This window comes from Setaria viridis, chromosome 4 (genome assembly GCF_005286985.2).
Source record: "Setaria viridis chromosome 4, Setaria_viridis_v4.0, whole genome shotgun sequence".
NCBI lineage: Eukaryota > Viridiplantae > Streptophyta > Magnoliopsida > Poales > Poaceae > Setaria > Setaria viridis.
Window position 1 is genome coordinate 23980791 of NC_048266.2, and position 17212 is coordinate 23998002.

General features: G+C 43.9%; 1 pseudogene; it reads left to right on the plus strand.

The window, feature by feature from the left end:
- The first annotated feature begins 1182 nt into the window (after nucleotides 1-1182).
- On the plus strand, nucleotides 1183-6290 carry LOC117853543 (monooxygenase 1-like; annotated as a pseudogene).
- The last annotated feature ends 10922 nt before the right edge of the window (nucleotides 6291-17212 follow it).

The window sequence follows — 17212 nt, forward strand, 5'->3', positions numbered from 1 at the left end:
GCTCTCATTTTCCTCCTCCTTGTCCTTGAGCCTTGTCAAATCCCTCATGAGCCTTTCCACTTCTTGCTTTAGCTCATCATTTTCTTGAGCAATGAGATCAGCACATGTTTCTACAACAACATTCTTGGCACAAGTCTCATTGCAAGATGGTGAGCAAGATTTATCAATTAAATCAATGCAAGAAGTAGAGACATCCTTTTTAGATTTGTTTTGAAAAAGATGTGGATGCCTTGTTAGAAGTAGTTTTAGCTTGTTCAAGGACCTCGGTTTTCTTAGTTAACTCATCATTTTGGTCAATTACATCATCAAATCTTTCAACCAATTCTTTATAATTGGATGATGAGCTAGCCAATTTTACTTTGAGTTCCTTATTTTTATTAAGAAGTTTTGTTGTTGCTCCTTTTGACTACGAACAAGATCCGCAAGCTCTTGAATGGAAGGAGAAGAGTCATCATCGCTTATATCACTCTCTTTCATACCTTTGGCCATTAGGCAAATGTGCGATGAGCTTGATGATGATAAGAAAGCATGTGGCTTACGGTGGGTTTCTTCATCACTTGAGCTTGTCATATGACACCCACCCTTTGCAATTCTTGTGAAAACCTTCTTCTTGCTTGCCTTCTTCCATTCTTTTCTTTCTTTCTTTCTTTGCTTGCATCTCTTCTCCATCAACGAACAATATTCAATGTAGTGTCCCTCATCACCACAATCAGGACATTCTTTCTTCTTTTTCCTTAGGTTGCGGCACACCAATGGTTCCATAGGGACACCCTTAGAGTTGAGCTTCTTGAGTAGCTTGTTCACTCCTTTCACAAGTTGCTTGATTTCTTCATCATCGTGGGAGTTGCTACTACTTCTTTGATCATCCTCTTCATCTTCCGCCTCTTCATCACTCTCTTCTTTTTCGTCACTTGAACTTGAAGCTTCACTTGAGCTTGAGCTTGAGCTTGAACTTGATGCTTGCTCTTGAGCTTTCTTGCTTGATGTGGAAGATTCTTGCTTATCTTCACTTTTAGATCCTTCTCCTTCTCCTTCTCTTCTTTGCTTGATGTACCAACATCTTGACTTGAGGGAGAAGGGCTCTTGGTAATCTTCATGGATAGCTCATGGGCAATGATCTTGTTCAAGAGCTTGGTTGGCTTCAACTTGTTCATGTCTTCAAAACAATGGAAGTAGGTGACGATGGCGGCATACTTGTCCTTGGGAAGAACATGGGTGATCTTTCTTGAGACGTCTACATCAAATAGCTTGGTAAACCTATTGCATTTAGCTCATTGACAATAACATTCAGGCATGAGTACATGTCATTAGCTAATTCATTAGGCAACATTTGAAAAGAATCAAAAGCTTCTTTGATCAAGCTATACTTTTATTCGTTAACATCACTCGTGTTGTTGTGGGGCTCTATGAGCGTGGTCCATATTTCGTGTGCACTTTGAAGCTCATAGACTCTATTGAACACCTCAACACTAAGAGATTCAAAAAATTGAATTCCGAGCAATAGCATTGGGATGCCAACTCTTTTTCATCTACCTTGGTGGGATTGTTTGGCTGAGTAAGGGGTCTCATTCCTTCTTTTGTCACTCTCCAAACATCTAAGCCTTTCTCATCTAGAAAACATGGCATGCAAACATGCCAATAGGGGAAATTAGTACTGTCAAAGTGTGGAGGTCTACCGAGATCATTCGTAACCTCTTCAGATGTCATTTTGCTCAATGACGGTGAAGCCAAGGGTCCACATATGAGCCACTGCCTTTGATACCAATGGAATGGAATGGGACACCCTAAGAGGGGTGGTGAATTGGATGTTCCAAAAACTAAGGCTCCAAGCACATATAAAAACCTAGATCAATTTCTATCTAGATATGCACTAGGTTTTTCAATGTGTTGCTATCTCTACCACAAAATAGTTTTGCACTCTAGGTTCCAATCCTATAAACTACACATGGCAATTCTAGGAAAGGTAAATGCGAAATGTAAGTGCAATAAAAAATCCGGAAGGTAAATGAGGAAGAGAAGACAAATTCCTAGCGTGGCGATACAACAAATTTTACCGAGGTATCGAAAAGCAAAGCTTTCTAGTAGTCTTTGTTGTTGGATCCCATCTCAAAGCGAATACCCACGCAAGGGCATAAACTCCCCGCTCAAGTAACTTCGTAGGATAGTCGACGGGCCTTCCCCACGTGCAAGTGGGTCTCCGCCTAGCCTCTCCCGAAAACACCAAAGGCCTCTCCTCCCTCTCACAAGCACCGGCTGTCACTCCACAAACGCGGTTGGAGGGTCTTGCAAGACTTACAAGCCCCGAATTTATAACTCTTGGTGCGTGCAAGCACCGATACAATGGAGGTGTGCAAACCTAGCCTAACTCTAGACTAAACTCTAAAGCAATGCGGTAATAGGCCTAAACTAGCATTAATCAAGACCTAAGCTTTATGCTAATAGCCTTAATCTTCTCTTTAGCACTTTGGTGGCTAGAGCACTTGTGTGTATGTGAGAACCAAGCCTATAGCTTCTCTAAGCTCTAACACTCTTGAAATGGTCAAACAATGAGGCTAAGCTAAGAAACTGGCCGTTGCTCCAACGGTCACAGAACCTGTGATCACCGACTGATTCGGTGCCCCTAGCAATGCACAACCGAATGAGTCGGTGGTCTGCCTCCAGGTAGCCGTTGACCACTAACGCTCGGGCTCTCTGTCACAGATTTATTCAGTGACCCTCACCATATGAATCGGTGGTTCTTCTGAGCTGCTGCCTTCTTGAGTCATCGATTGATTTGCTGCACTGGTCATGCAGCCACCGTATGAATCGGTGAGCCTTGAATTAAACTCCAAAAGTTCCATAACCAAATCTGAGCGGATTGTGAGCCAAGCCGATCACACCGACTGATTCAGTGGTGATCCGCTATGTCCACTAAATGGGTCGGTGGTCACAGTGCACGTCCTTGGCCCTACTGATGTCCAACTTGTCACCGATGAATTCGGTGTCCTTAATGGTCACCACCGGATGGGTCGGTGGATTGTGGTGGTGCATAATTCCAGCAGGATTCACTTCAACTCTTCACATGTCTTTGTCTCGCCCTCATTACCATCATTTGTAAGCCTTAGAATAAGACTATTTCCGGATTTGGATGCCATAGAATTCTTTTAAGTCTTTATTTTTCTTCTCATTTTGATGGTTTTGTAATTCATCCATGGGACCTATAAAATACCTACAACACCTAACATCTTGCAAACACATTAATCTCAATAACCATGGTATCATTAATCACCAAAATTATTATGACCTAAGGCCATTTTACTTACAGTGTGTGTCATCTTTCGTGATGTAATAGCGATTAGGATGATTATGTTGTTTGCCATGTATAGCTCACCCACCGTGCGCACCTGACCAACCGCGCACAAAGTATTTATCGCAGGCAGTCAAGAAGAGCACACTGAATGGTTGGTTCGATCAATGAGATCCACGGAGACTTTTCTAGGTCACTACAGCAACCCACCTCCCCCGCAGCACTAGCAACAGAGTTTGAACAGCATAGAAGACACCTGCTTCCTAATACCCAAGGAGGGGCAGTGGGAGAAGGAAGAGGACATGGAGGAGATCCATGGCATTGTCATCAACGGCGGCGGCATCTGTGGCTCTGCACCGGTGAGAGCACGCCCCCTAATTTCCTTAGTTTTTACTTTTTAGGCAACGTTGCTTTCTGCTTCTAGAATCATCTTGTGCATAGCATGAGGACGGCAAATGTCTCAAGCTTCTCTTCATCTGAACATGCTGTTAGAGTTAGAAAATCATTACTTAAATAGAATGGGAAAACTTTTTAGCCGATTAAAATACTCGGCGGTCTTCGAAAATATTTTTTGGATCCAAACAAAATCCATTGGCTTCGCTCAATATGCTATGTCCGCATCTGAGAAGACAGATTCAAGTTCATCTATAGGTGGAGAACCTATTAATATTGTTATGTATTATTATTGTTCACAATCTTCTATTCAATGGCAAACAGGAAAGGGCTAAGTAGCCTTGTGTTGGAGAAGTCAGAGACTCTGGGTTCACATGGAGTGGCCATTGGTGTTCATGCTAATGGATGGCGAGCTCTGAACAACTTGGCCTCGCAACAGAGCTCAGGGAGACCGCCGACATAATTACTATGTAAGCTTTCCAGCCTTTTCTAGATTTGAATGCGTCCTATCATTTTTCTATTTACTTAATTATTGGAAATTTTTTCATCTATACACAACTGATGCGAATTTTTTTATTGTTACTGATAACTTTTATTGTCCGAGTTAGATAGAAAGGAAGTCACAGCATCAAAAAACTTGTTGCTGACATAAAGGGTTTGTCTAATCAAAGATTAGAATTTCTTTGTCAGTAAAGATAGGATTTCAGAATCACTCATGTTCTACGCGTGAATCTCAGGTATCACAATGTGTGGCAGAAGCAGAACAAGACCACCCTTAACCCAACCAGGTCAGTTGTCAGTACATACACATAAAATTATTTGCCATGACATTGTCCGATGGTACAAACTCCATTTAGAGAACTCGAAATAGTTCTTTTAAATTTGCATTCAGAGCTAGTCATGTTTGATTGACAGAGTGGTTACCGTTTATGAGATATTACCAATGTGCATAGCCTTATTTTGGGAGATTTTAGAAAGAAAATTTTGCAGCATGTCCAAGACTTCTCTTTCAACTCTTTTTGACACAATCATAGTGTCCCACCTCCACTGAAGTAAATGTGTATTCCGGGGAGCAATAATTTGGTTCGTTGTTTCACACATATATTGAAACTCATACTGCATGACAGTAACCTTGCTAAATGGTGCACCAGGTTGAGCAACGTTGCCTCCGTCATTTTGTTTCATTGCACTTATAATTCGACACATCTGTTAGGAAGGAGCTCCGCTGCTTAAAAAGAAAGGATCTGGTCGAGGCATTGGCGAAAAACCTACCTGTAGGAACAATCCGCTTTGGCTGCCACATTTCAAAAAATTTTGAAGACTCCGACTGCCACTGTACCGTTCTTAGTACAGTGGACGGAAGTACCATCAAGGCCAGGGTACGTACTCGATGGTAGGCCCCGGCTCTGCCACGGTGCTCTAAGCGATTGATCTCAACAAATGCAGGTGCTGATTGGTTGTGATGGGGCGAACTCGATGGCAGCCCAATACTTGGGACTAGGCAGTCCATCGCATCTTCCTCGCTTGGTCCACCTTGGATTCACAAGCTACCTGCACGGGCATCCATTTGGAACCCGTTTCCTGCGCTTCGCAGCTCAGGATTTCGCCGTCGGACGCATGCCTGTCAATGAGAATCTTGTCCATTTCTTCGTGACTAGATCAAGCCCTTCCACACCTGTTCATGTACTCAGTGTTTTGAAAAACAGAGCTGCTCATTACCACCTATGTTGTTATTCACTTTACCCCTAACGAACCAAATACTAACATGTTGGAACAATGTGTCATCTCTCATACAGGCTTCACCAACGAGAGTACTGCGAGAGAGTACGTGCTCGAGAAGCTCCAAGACTGCCCTGCCGAGATCGCCGAGATGGTGCGGCGGTGCGACCCGGCCGAGACAAAAACCCTGACCAAGGTCCGGTACCGTCCTCCGTGGCAGGTGATGCTGGGACGTTTCCAGAGGGGCACCGTGACGGTCGCCGGCGACGCAATGCGGCGCCATTCTTCGGCCAGGGCGGCTCGGCCACGCTGGAGGACGCCGTCGTGCTTGCCCGGTCGCTGTCGCGGTCTGTGCCGGACGGTGTCGTGGATGGGAGCACGAGTAACCGTGAACTTGAAGAGAAGCAGATCCGTTCGGCATTGGGGAAATACGTCAGGGAGAGGAGACCACGGTTGTTCTTGCTGTCTCTGGAGTCTTTCGCCTTCGGAACCTTGCTGACTGCCAAGTCACTGCTGAAGAAGCTTGTTTGCGTGGCCGTGTTGGCTCTTCTAGGCAAGAGTCACGTCGTCATGCCGACTACGAATGTGGCCGCCTCTAGCAATACTCGTCAGATGGTTCCTGTTCAGTCACAAGTTATTGGTCCACGGTTTTTCTCTCACTTGGTTGCGTCCATGAATAAACACTAAAGGATCAGGAAAAGATGAAATCGTTTCATCCTTTTATAGATTTAGTACTAAATCTTGAAATGTTTTCGGAAGGCAGGACAAAAGGATATCCTTCCATAAAAAAGAAGTCCTTCTATGAATTATATTATATACAACAGATTAACAAGATGTAAAATGACCTTATTTATTACCCTATTTATTATAAGACATACTAAATGTGGTAAAATACCTTTGTTTACCCTTATTTTATTATAGGATATACTAAATATGGTAAAATAATTTTTTGGTGCAGCAGTCCCTTAATAAATATTTCGCAGCCAATATCCATTTCATTATTATTGGGAGAGTTACTTTTGCAGTCTTCCAATTATCCTATATCGATCCAACTACCATATTGGGAGAGTCACAACTCCTTCTTTATTTAGTTGGAATGAATTGTTGGGTTGCCCAAATAATTATTGGGAAAAGAAAAAAAGTAAAGGGAGTCTACTGGAGCACTATTTTTGTATTACCAACCTCCCAATATGATAGTTGGATTGGGAATTGAGGAACTGAACTGAACTGGGAATTGGGAACTGATGGAGATGCTCAATGTTGTTTCCCGTGCTGGCTCCCCGCTGGCAAGTTGCAACACTCATATGTTGCTATGGAAAACACCCTCCCGCGTACCCACTAAGCATGTCGCTGTCGCCGGTTAGATGGTTGCACATTTACGGTTTGTATTTCTTTCCTTCTTGTGTTCTTTTCCTTAAGTTTCTCTTGCCCCAGTTATGGTCTTATGGATATTTTTCTCCACCACACTGAAATGCTCCAACCATTACAAAACTAATACCTATTCTGTTTAGTACTTCAGGGCCCATATCTGGTGACAAAAGCAGTCTTTGCAACATCTTTTTTTTTTTAGAGCTTTTTTTAATTTGAATGGAAGGTTCTCCATTTTCCACAATTTCTCACCATTCTCCTATATTGTGTAGAAATTCTGCTCAATAAAAGAATATTCTACTTTCAAAAAATATTCCACCCATATGATAAAAACACAAAATATTAAAAAAAAATTCTTAAATATAGTATCTTATAAAATATTCCAGCTGAAAAGTTCCAAAGTATAAGAATGTACTAGACAAAGGCAAAAAAGTTATCCAACAAAAATTGAAATCGTTTTAAGTAACTAGATAAATGTTGCAACAAAAGTAAAAATTGTTGTAACCTCATCATAAAAGTAAAAATTCTTGTAAGAAACATAGATGTCCTGACAAAAAAAAAGTAGAAATACTCCTGAGTAACATTAAAAATGTTTAGATCAAAGAATACAAAAAAAGATGGGTATAGTTTTTAAACAATTTGATAAGGTAAAAACACCAAAACAATTTACGTGAAACAATTTTAAAGTAGCAACAAAATAATCCAAACAATTTATTGCCGATGTGTGAAGTTGGAAGACCTCATGGGTTATTATATAATCGCATCACACAACTATTTGCTACAAAAATGGAAGATATGTGAACCGAACACAATTGACACGTGTGGATACTAACCATGGGTTTGAGTTCCTGGACCTTGCGTGGATGCATGATGAAAGGTGCAAAAGCAAATGCTCTCGAAGCTATCTCTATCCTAATAACAAACTTTTGAAGAGAGCGAAATGCATGAGCGGTCAAAAAACTTCTTGTTGGATTTATAAGCCCAACAGTCCACCCAAGTGGTTGATTTGTAAGTGAGGGCGATTACGTGACCAAGAACTTGATGGTGATCACGAGAACACAAAGGGAACACGGAGGTTTTAGACAGATTCGGACCTCTGGAGAGTAATACCCTACGTCCTGTATGCTGGATTGTATTGCTTGGTATGAGATGAGTTGAGTTGGGAGGCTTCCTTAGCCGCTTTATATAGGCTGACGACCAAGAGTTATAAGTCGATTTGAATATAATCTACTCGGTATTTACATGGAAAGCAGTTTGAGTCGGACTACAAAACGCGTCCCACGATATCCAGGTAGATTTGGACTGTGTAGTTGCCGTAACGTGTACTCCAACTAACTTCATGTCCTCGGCCCGCACGCCCTGGTCAGGTGGACCTACTTGTCAGGTCCGGCCAGTATCCTAGTCGGTGGGGACCCATGGGGTACCCATATCCCTCAAGCTCCCGAACGATGTGTAGGCAAACAGGAACTTGAAGTTATCACAGTGAAGCTTGAAAATAGGTCGGCTGAAGCTGCGATGACATTATGGTGATGGAGAGGCTGCGCAATGCTCAAAAGGGAAGAAAATATGAGCGAATGCAGAGCCAACATGCAGAGCCAACGCGCAGAGCGAAGACGAGTACCGACTTGATGGATGCTGGCATCCAACAGGTCGAACAAAAAGGTTACGGACAGTGTCGCAAGATGCACTCCGTAGGAGTAGCCCCCGAGCATTGAAGCGATTAGGATAATCGGTCCAATAGTCAATGAAGAAAGAGTTGATCCTAGAGGCAAGTCCAAGTGCTCGAGCACAAGGATAGGTGAAGCCACGAAGACACGCCGACTAGATTTAGGCGTCTAGCCTCCAAGGATGATGACTGACGAAGCCACGGAGGCACGTCGATCTAAAGTAAGCGCTCAACCTGAGCCGGACGAGTCGTTGAAGCACATCGAGTCGCCTCCTGCCCCGAGCTAGAGAGATCGGTCGAGCAACAGGAGGCACGCCGAGTTGTCTACGGCGCCCAGCCCCCGAGCCTTGGAGCGCGGGATGATAGGAACCTACTAGGGTTGGTTCCCGATATTTCGATGAGAGGGTGTGGGATAAATCTATTGGTGGATGGAGGTGACATTCACGGCCCAACTACAGCCTTCCAAGCTGCGCCTTAGCAACCGATACACCACCTCCAATGACTGCCACGATCTTGTGGAGCGCGTCACCCTGCCACTAGGGCACTCGTCCTGCAAGCAATCGAAGAACTAGCAAGAACAAGTATAACAAGTACTGAATTTACTAGATGAAGATGAAAGTTTTAAACTCAATCTTAAATAAGGTAGGGTTCCGAAGACAAGAAGATGGGCGGCTGATCCAGCACGCACGCTTACAACCAATTAGCGAGAGCTAAACTTGATCTAAACAAAACCCAACTGTTCTTGGTGATGGCTAAGGGGTATATGAAGGTGGAAGGACGACCACCATGGTGTTGGGGTCGGGCCCCAACCCTAGCACATATCTCTAATGGACTCAACTTGATACACGGCCCATTAGGCCAAAATAAGGCGACGCAGCACCTTTGGATAGAGGACCTCTGGATAATAATTGGGTCATTGTGGCCATCTCAGAACAGATATGGACTTGAGTCTGGATCCATATGAAAATAGACTTCATAAGGGTTCCATGAAGTAGTTGAACGCCCCAATCCGAGTCCGAATGCGACCGTGGTGACCATCACAAGTTCGTGCTGTCCTGCAGTCCAAATCCAGCCTGCGTGAATCCTTTTCCCTTTCGGTCTTCTCCTTGGTGCCTAACCAAAACAAGAGTGCACGCGTCTCCATGGTCTAAATATGATGGACAGGAACTCAAGAGTGAACTTACTTGATGATTAAATTGATGAGCACGGGCGCAAGTAATAGGACCAGAAACTAGTACTTCTGTCGGCATAGAAACTGGTACTTGTGTCAGCGTGGATGTATCGTTGAAGGTGATGTCCTCATCACGGGAGCCGGACGAGTTGTCGAAGTACGCCGAGTCGCCTCCCGCCCCGAGCCAGAGAGGTCGGTCGAGTGACGGGAGGAACGCTGAGTCGGCGGCGGCGCCCAGCCCCCGAATGTGGGAGCCGGACGAGTTGTCGAAGTACACCGAGTCGCCTCCCACCCTGAGCCGGAGAGGTTGGCTGGGCGACGGGAGGCACGCTGAGTCGGGACCTGTAAAATAAATCTTGCGGTGTATCAATCTTTGTGATGAAATATATGATGTAATGAACTTAATCGTATGCGGTCTGAGAAAAAGATACTTCATCCCTCCCTTGGTATATACGACAGGGCAACGTGTAGCTAAAGCCTGTAGTCGCTAAGCGTTTAGCCTTGCCTGACCAGCGTCCTGCTGAGACAGGATCTCGAGCTTGCATGAGGGGTGAACGCAAGGTTATTTAGGTTTCGCGAGGTAGGATGCCGACCACACGAGTTGGTCGTATTGCCTTTAGAGTGGGAGGAGAAGGATGTGAGACCCGAAGGTCGGGACCTAGGGAAAGTCCCCGAGCTTAAGAGCGAGCGGGCTGTTGAACAGGTCGGACAACTCCCGAACATCAGAAACATCTGCAAAAGAACAGTAAGGTACCTCGAAGGTTTTATTTATTCAATAAAGAGGGAAAACATAATACATAGCTTTTAAGTTCGAAGGATAGAAGCGTCGCAGATGCTCGATGTTCTATAAATTGGGGATGTCTGAGTCGTCCGCCCAAGTTAGTGACAAGCTAATGTCGGATCCAAGTGGTTGGCAGTGCTGGCTGTAGCAGCGGCGGTGGTGCGTGGCACAGTAGTATCGGCCATGGGACGTCGTTGCCGAGTCGTGCGGCTTAAAGCCAAGTTGATGGAGTGCCCGTAGCTGCCGCCGACCTCATGATCCATGCAGGTATCGCCTTAATCCTGCAAGACGACTGGTGATCAAGCAAGGCTCATCACGTTATGCATGTAGACGTAGGCACACGTTAGCTCTTAGGAATTAGTAGACGTAAAAAATATGAAGCGGCTGATTTGATTGGAGAAAATTAGAAATAGAAAAAAAGTGCATGCTCCCTGTTCCACGTATTCCGATCTAGAGATGTCCAGCTTTGGCCGCATGTGGAGCTCTCTTGGTGCACCCGTGCAGCAAGGGAAGACGCCACAGCAAAATTGAACAAGGCAACGTGGCCAGAAAACTTGATCTTCTATCTTCATCCGCATGAAAGTAGTACTGATACTGCAGTTTTACGGGATAGAAGTAGACCCTCTCCTTTGTTTAATCTAATCGGGATTCGGTAGTCTGAACCGAGCAGATTGACCAGGATGCCAGGCACACGGGCGGCATCAGGGTAGATGCATTGAAAAATAATCTAAATTAGCACCGGCCGGAACTAGACTGATCTGTAGATACTGAATATGAAATGACTCACAGCGATTAGGTTGAAGGGTGTCAGTGGGTGGGCGTGCGCGAGCAAGTTCTCGGGAAAAACAACGTCGGAACGAGATGCCATCAAGCTCGCTAGGAGGATCTCGCAACCATCCCTACCTAGCGCACCAACTGTTGGAATTATAAGACCAGCAGTACACCAGGGGTTATCCAAGTGGTTGATTTGTAGGTGAGGGTGATTACGAGACCAAGAACTCGATGATTATCTCAAGAACTCGATGATGACACGGGGTTTTAGACAGGTTCGGATCCCCGGAGAGTAATACCCTACGTCCTATATGCTGGATTGTATTGCTTGGTATGAGATGAGTTGAGTTGGGAGGCTCCCTTAGCCGCCTTATATAAGCTGACGATCAAAAGTTACAAGTCAGTTTGGATCTAATCTATTCGGTATGTATATGGAAAGCAGTTTGAGTCGGACTACAAAACGCGTCCTACGATATCCAGGTAGATTTGGACTGTGTAGTTACCTTGACGTGTACTCCAAGTAACTTCATGTCCTCGGCCCGCACGCCCTCGGATGGATCCACTTATCAGGTCTGACCAATATCCTAATCGGTGGGGACCCATGAGGTACCTGTATTCCTCACTTGTAATGGAGTGTCGTCTAACTTAATGAAGTTCTAAAACACGTAGTAAAGTCCAAAGAGAAGACAGGTGCAGGTGTCCCCTCTTTCCTTTTTTGCTCTAACCTGAGCCCTATCCAAGCTTGAGCTCATCGAGCTGTATCCCTGGCCACCATGACCGGCTTTCTACTCAACAAACCCTTAGTTTGAAGTTAACTGCCATTGACCAAATTGCCCTTAAGACAACATCAAGGTGATCCCTTGCCACACACATATATAAACTTAGGCTGACCAGAGATGGAGCAAACAATTGGCACCTATCGATCCAAGTCATTAATTGAACTGGTAGTTTCCGGCCTAGAGAAAACCTGCATGCAATTGGCTCGAAGTAGAAGCGCATGAGAGTGGGTGGAAGCTGGAGCGAACCAAGCCTTTGAATGTATTTTGCGTTTATTTGGATTTATAGAACAATTATGAAATAGGCCTTCGTCTGACAATTTTAGATACCTTGTCACCAAATCGTAGGACGACAACACCTAATCTCCTAAGCATTGGGATGATACTTGCAAAATCCTCTTTTATTTGGGATTATTTTTTCTTTTGTAAAATTCACAAAAACATTGCTCTAATCCTTCAAATTGTCATAAAAAAATTGTCACCCTAGAGTGCCTGATTGTTTGGGCTTTTTACTGACTTCTGCATGACTTTTTTAAAGCTGTGGAAATCAATCGAAAAGTCCTTTATTAGAAACAAGTTTCAAAACCTACCTATTTATTTGAAAAGCAAGGGACCTTTTTATATCTTTTGTGAGAAGCATTTTTGTTGCGCCTTCTGGTGAAGCTCAAACAAATTGGCCCAGAAAATGCGATCTCCAAGCACTCCATGAACTGGCAGCATAAAAGATAGCATCTCAAATGAGAAGCGAAAAGAAAAAATTAAATTCAGGGAAATAGAAATTCGAGTTTGTTTCTTCTCATTGTACTTGCGGTACCATTTGTGGATTCGATCGTAGTCCTCTAAACTACCCAATCTTTAGAATTGTTTATGACTATTTGGGTATCATTTTTAAGCATGTGAGTACAGGAACTAGTCATTTTTTTTGACAGGTATCCCGAAAACTGAAAACGAGGGCCTACTTTTTCTTGCCTTGTGTAGTCTTTCAGGTTCGCACATTCGGTTTCCTGACAGATGCTGCAAACTCGTGAATGGCATGTGTTCCTGGGCCGGTTTCTCCATCTTCTTCTTCTTAGGGGGTGTTTGGATACCCGGGCTAAACTTTAGCCCCTGTCACATCGAATATTTGGATACTAATTAGGAGTATTAAACATAGGTTAATTACAAAACCAATTTCACAACCCCTAGGCTAAATTGCGAGACGAATCCATTAAGCCTAATTAGTCCATGATTTGATAATATGGTGCTACAGTAAATATTCGCTAATGATGGATTAATTAGGCTTAATAGATTTGTCTCGTGATTTAGCCTAGGGGTTCTGCAATTAGTTTTGTAATTATCTCATGTTTAGTCCTCCTAATTAGGATTCGAATATCCGATGTGACACGGACTAAACTTTAGCTCCAGGATCCAAACACCCTCTTACCTCGTTTTCCCGGTGCTCTGCTGTTCGCCAGAGCATTAACTAGTACATATCACCCTCGTTTCCCTGGTGCTCTGCTGTTCGCCGGAGCATTAACTAGTACCTATCGCCCCAACATTAGTTCCTTCTTTTTCCCAACTATAGCACTATGCGAAAAGAAGATTTCCTATCACATTAAACTTACGGTACATGCATGGAGTATTAAATGTAGACGAAATCAAAAACTAATTGCACAATTTTATTGTACTTTGCGAGACGAATCTTTTGAGACTAATTAGTTAATGTTTGGATAATAATTCACAAATACAAACGAAATGCTACAGTTGCGCATTTATGACAAAATGCAAACTTTGTCACTCCTAATTTAGGAACTAAACTTGGGAACCGGTGACCATCAGCAGCCTCCGGTCTCGCACACCAACTACTAGCAGAGTACAATCATCTGCACGGACGTTGGGTACGGGTACCTCATCCGTGCCAACACGCGCATGTGCCTGCTTGTGCGGTTGTGCCATGTGGATCCGAGTCAACTGTTCCTTCACATGCCCGCGACCTCGACCCGGAGTCTTCTGTTCCCATCCACTTTATGTCCATCAGTCTGTGTACGTGCTTCATAATTCGCATCAAATACATAGGACCACGAAGATCAGCTTGCTGCACACATAAACTGTCGGAGAATGAAGCGTAGCAAAAGCCAGTGGCCCACAGCCAGAGTAGCATGCTCGCGCGCACACAGAGATTGTCACGACAAAGAGGTGCACCTCAGCCGCAAATCTGCAACTTGATTGCAACATCGTCGTCGTAGTTGTTTGCCGCCCTTCCCGTGTACATGCACACACGCACATATCCCCGGACGTGCATACCCACCTATTGCGTGAACGCTATGGATACACGTACATATAGTATGTCTTCTCAACCCAATCGTCAACTCATCATCTTAAATTTGCCATCCAGGTGGCGGAGCCAGGACTTGAGTTTGATTCTAGTAAGTCAAATTTAAAATTTAATCAAACTCATGAATCAAAGAGAGTAAGAGATAGGGTGCACATACCATCTCTCTTGAAGTATAAGGGGATAGAGGTGGACTAGTGATGGTTCGGCAAAACCACGGGGGGCGGCCGACTCCTTCTGGTTACCTCGCCTTGTCCCTTGTCATGTTGGTGCATTCGATGTTGTGCGACATCTTTGTAGGAGATCTCAAGTGTGTATGTCGATGATGAGCTTGAGAGATCTCCCTCACACTTGTGCTTGTACCTGGTGCTTTATTCAAACAAAAAGGTGGAAACAAAACAAAGACTCTGCTGGTTCGAGAACCTGGTTCGAGAACCAGAAAGTCTTACTTTATTCGAACTCAAATATTTTTGAGATTTTTTAATTTATTTTTATTTCTACCATGAGATCTAACTCAAACAAGGCTGAATTAAATTGCACCATCATAAGCAAAGGAGGGTATACTCACGGTGGACCCTTGAAGGGTGATATGTACCTCCTTTTTATGTTGCAACATGAATCCGATGCCTTGGTTTATCTTCCCATTTGAATCAAGCTCAATGACTTACCCGTTCGGATTTGAAGACTTTCCTGCAGGGGTTAGTCCACATATACAACCAAGATTCATGAAAGTATTAACTCTAAGGTTCATCAATCAAACTCGACACCATGTCTAGTTTGACTGAAGAAAATATTTTAACCTAAGCACCATGCTTAATTTAAAAGGCCTATGAATGTACGTAGCTAAACATACAGTCAAATCATAGCATACGAGCATAGATAAAGGAATCATGAAAGCATAATCAAGCTATATTCAAAGGGAGATAAACATGAGTATATGATGGTGAACATCGGTCCTCGGGCAACCTCCTCGAAGGGCTTTGTTTAAAGTCAAAAGCAAGACATACCTGAAGGCACTTACCATGGTGTCTGGATGATAAAGAATCCCAAAGCATCACCGTTGTAACCCCTCTCTTCTTTTTTTTTCATTTTTTTAGAGGGCAAGATGCAAGAACCAACACCATCTCCAAACCAAGATAAGATTTGGCACGAGAGCAACATACTTAGGTTACTCATGTACCTCCCCTACACTTGGAGTTTGCATTGCTGGGCAACACAACTCAAGTGTGTGGAGTTCAAGCTTCCTTTTGTAATCATTCCCTCATCAAGACTTACCAAGGTCTTGTAGTCGATCTAGCTCCCATGTTCTTAGGCATCACCTATCCGTCGTTCTGTTTAATCTCCACCTGAAATGGTTAGCGACCAAAATAACCCGAAGGAGAGTTTATCCTAAAGACATGCTCGTGATTTTATTGAAGGGAAATTCTTTGATAATCCGGGCTACCTCCCGGCAGTGCTTTGTTTATGGTCACAGGCTCGACCATGGGAACTTCCTCTTGCAGCTATCATTTACGATGTCGTTCCCTTCTCACCACCAATTGTTGTTGTGTCATTGAAGCTTTAGTTGCAAGGTTAGCGCCATAGCACATCCATGAAATTTGCAATGTTTATGATAAACTTGCAAGAGAGGACCTTAAGGTGGTTGTAGTTCTCGTGCGTGCTCGGGGCACAAAGTGTGGTTGACTTTGGAGAGGCATTAAACAAGCATGGTTCTTGTAGTATTTTAAGAATGAAACTCCCATGCTCATCTATGGAATCCTTTCCTTTGGACTCTAGAGTCGGTGCCCCACAAAATTCCATGGCCCATGGGTTCTCCATCTCAAGAGATTCATCATGGAAGATCAATGTTAATTCTCGATCATGGTCGAAAACAACATGATACGGGCTAGCAGGAAGAGGCTCAAACTCGATTGTGGGTGGTGTTGATTGTTCGTATTCACAAAAGTGAAGGGTTTCTTCCAAGTCGTACTCTTCGGGAGCAGCGGATTTTGCGACCTCAAAGAGAATGGGCTCGGATCATATGAACGGAGATACATGCATCATCTGCTCGAGCGGGTTTTGCTTAGGAAGAGGCTTCACCATTGGGTTTTCTAGGCAAGAGGTGGTGGAAGCATCTTTCCTAAGCTTTTTATCAAGGCTCCCTTTAGATGCACCGTCTAGATGGAGTTTTTCTAATGGGTAGCCTATGAGTAGACCAAAATCAAGGATATCAAAGATGTGGAAGTCTAGGTTGACCTCGATTTTGTCTAGCGTGATTGCCACGACACTTGCAACCTCCCGATATTCAAGGATGTGTCCATAGGGACAACTTTTAAGAAGCTTGTCGGATGGCCTTAGTGGAACATGCCCAAGAGAGTGTATGCTATGTGCCATGGCATGATATTGACCTCCATGATGGGGTTGAGATGGGCTTCTACAGCAATTCTCCTTATAGAACAAGGAATGATCGTAGAGGGTGAACTAATCCAAATTGCTTCGGAAAGGTGTCTCACTCCGTTCGACCATTCCTCCTTTATGGCCTCCATGGCCGTCCTATAGACACATTGTGCAAGATCTCTATCACTTCTAGGAGATCCCCTGAGGAGCTCTGGAAGGTTTTGTTAGTTGTTGCCAATGGATCATCAAATAACAACAATGCATAGACATCGGAAATGATGTTGGCCCCGATATTAGGATTGTAAAGAACACCCACCTCAATCCCTCGTATGGTGCATTGAATGGTTAAGGTAGGGGAGTTGATCCGGAGAACTTCTGATGATAGCTCCAGCATCCTTAATCATTCATTGCTCCTAACGGTGGCTAACTCATGCATTGTTTCTCTTAGGAAACTAGCTTCTAGAGGATCTAGAGGAGTAGCGAGGATCGGTGGTTCCTTCTTGCAGAGATAATTTGAGGTGTTTCTAATATTTTCAAAAGGGTCATCCTCGAATTGGAAAGCGAACTCCGAAGGCTGAATTTCTTCTTCCTTCG